Source organism: Cucurbita maxima, unplaced genomic scaffold (assembly GCF_002738345.1).
Source record: "Cucurbita maxima cultivar Rimu unplaced genomic scaffold, Cmax_1.0 Cma_Scf03060, whole genome shotgun sequence".
Lineage (NCBI taxonomy): Eukaryota > Viridiplantae > Streptophyta > Magnoliopsida > Cucurbitales > Cucurbitaceae > Cucurbita > Cucurbita maxima.
Genome location: NW_019275076.1, coordinates 1 through 1,955, shown reverse-complemented (window position 1 = coordinate 1,955; position 1,955 = coordinate 1). Strand labels below are relative to the sequence as shown.

General features: G+C 37.1%; 1 non-coding gene across 1 annotated transcript; it reads left to right on the top strand.

Annotated features, from left to right (window-relative positions):
* The first annotated feature begins 547 nt into the window (after positions 1-547).
* On the top strand, positions 548-619 carry TRNAP-UGG. The gene has a single exon. It is a non-coding gene; the product is annotated as a tRNA-Pro (tRNA).
* Positions 620-1,955: the final 1,336 nt, after the last annotated feature.

The window sequence follows — 1,955 nt, the reverse complement described above, 5'->3', positions numbered from 1 at the left end:
AAAGAATGAGCCTCAAAGAAAACAATTCAAACACCATAGTGTATATTCTTCCATCTTAAAACTAAAACTATGATGATGCTCTTTTTTAATATCATTTTATCTTTTCCACTTTCAATAGGCATGCCTATTGAAAGTAATTGTTGTGTATTCCTACCCAAATCCTAACTTTCGATATTTTCTTTACTTGTGTATTCCGCGATATGTGTCTCAAATGGAACTATCAAACTAAAACTTACATTATTTTCTTCTCAATACAGTAATTGTTGCAAACCCTATGTAAATAATTTAACAGCGGTCTAGTCTAAAAGATATAATAATAATGATTATTTCTCATGGATTTCATTAACAAAGAAAATAAATAAAATAATGATGATACATTCCATAAAAAACATAATATATAGTCCATACTAAGGGCATTTGGTCTAGTGGTATGATTATTGCTTTGGGTGCAAGAGGTTGTCCAAAAGAAAAAAAGCACTAAAATAATTAATTATCAGGTTTATGAAAAAGAAATTGTCATTCTTTTGTCTTTTAAAGTCCATACTAAGGGCATTTGGTCTAGTGGTATGATTCTTGCTTTGGGTGCAAGAGGTCTCGAGTTCGATTCTCGGAATGCCCCTCCAAAAGAAAAAAAGTACTAAAATAATTATCGTTTCAGGTGTGAGAGGTCTCAAGTATATCGTTTCTACTATAAAGGCATATTTGGTCTAGTGTTAGTCAGCTATTTGAATAGCCTGAACTCATCACTCCACCGATTTCGAAGACTCCTTCGGCATCAATGTGCTCCAATGAAAGAGATCAGACCCTTTCCGCAACTACCAAAGTGCACTAAACCTAGTAGAGATCTTCGACCTAACGAGAATGGAACTTCAAGCCCATTTAGGCCCAAATTCTCTCTCAGTCACCCGAAGACGAAAGTAAGATCAGATCTGAAGTTTACGAATCGAAGAGAAAATGGATCTGAGTTATACACGCTTTCATTTTCAAAAGCTTCGAGTGTGACTTATTAATCATCAGGCAAGTTTATGAAAAAGAAATTGTCATTCTTTTGTCTTTTAAAATCCCTTACCTTATAAATCATCAGACAGATTTATGAAAAAGAAATTCCGAGTATGACTTAGTTATGCTATTTGAATAGCCTGAAGTCATCGGCATCAATGTGCTCCAATGAAAGAGATCATACCCTTTCCTGAACCAGAACTGGGCACAAAACGCCGAGGTAGAAAGTCGAAAGCGAGCTCTTTTCGTGTATACACAATCTCGAAGCCCAATTACCTCACGGACTGTCTCCTCAACCCTTGCGAGTATGAGTGCTTGGTAAGAGAGAATGTCGAATGAGAAAGACATTCGATTACGGCAACATTCGCAACTACCAAAGTGCACTAAACCTAGTAGAGATCTTCGACCTAACGATAATGGAACTTCAAGCCCATTTAATCAATCCGCTTTGTACCTTGTTGTTGACCGAACCAGTTGCACGCCAGGCCCAAATTCTCTCTCAGTCACCCGGAGACGAAAGTAAGATTAGATCTGAAGTTTACGAATCGAAGAGAAAATGGATCTGAGTTATACACGCTTTCAGTTTCAAAAGCTTCGCTTGGCTACGGTACTTTATTCAGGATGTAAAACAATATAGTCATCTCTTAGCCGTGTATAAAGAATTCCTTGATCTTTTCTTTGGCGGATAACACAAATGAAATCGATTCTCTGACCGCCCATCTTATGAGTCCATTCTTGTCTTGTTGGTTTGTTGTACTATTCTATACCTCTCTCGATTGATCGAAAGACGTTCGACAGCTGGGAGGCCCTATCGTGAAAGAACTTTCCTTTTCATGGTAGGCAAATTTAAAGAGGGAGATGCGTATGTCCACGGTGATCAAGGTAGAGCGACTCCTTCTTTAAAAGAGGTTGGTTTTATCGAAACTGTTAAATCCGCTTTCATTAAAGAAAAAATA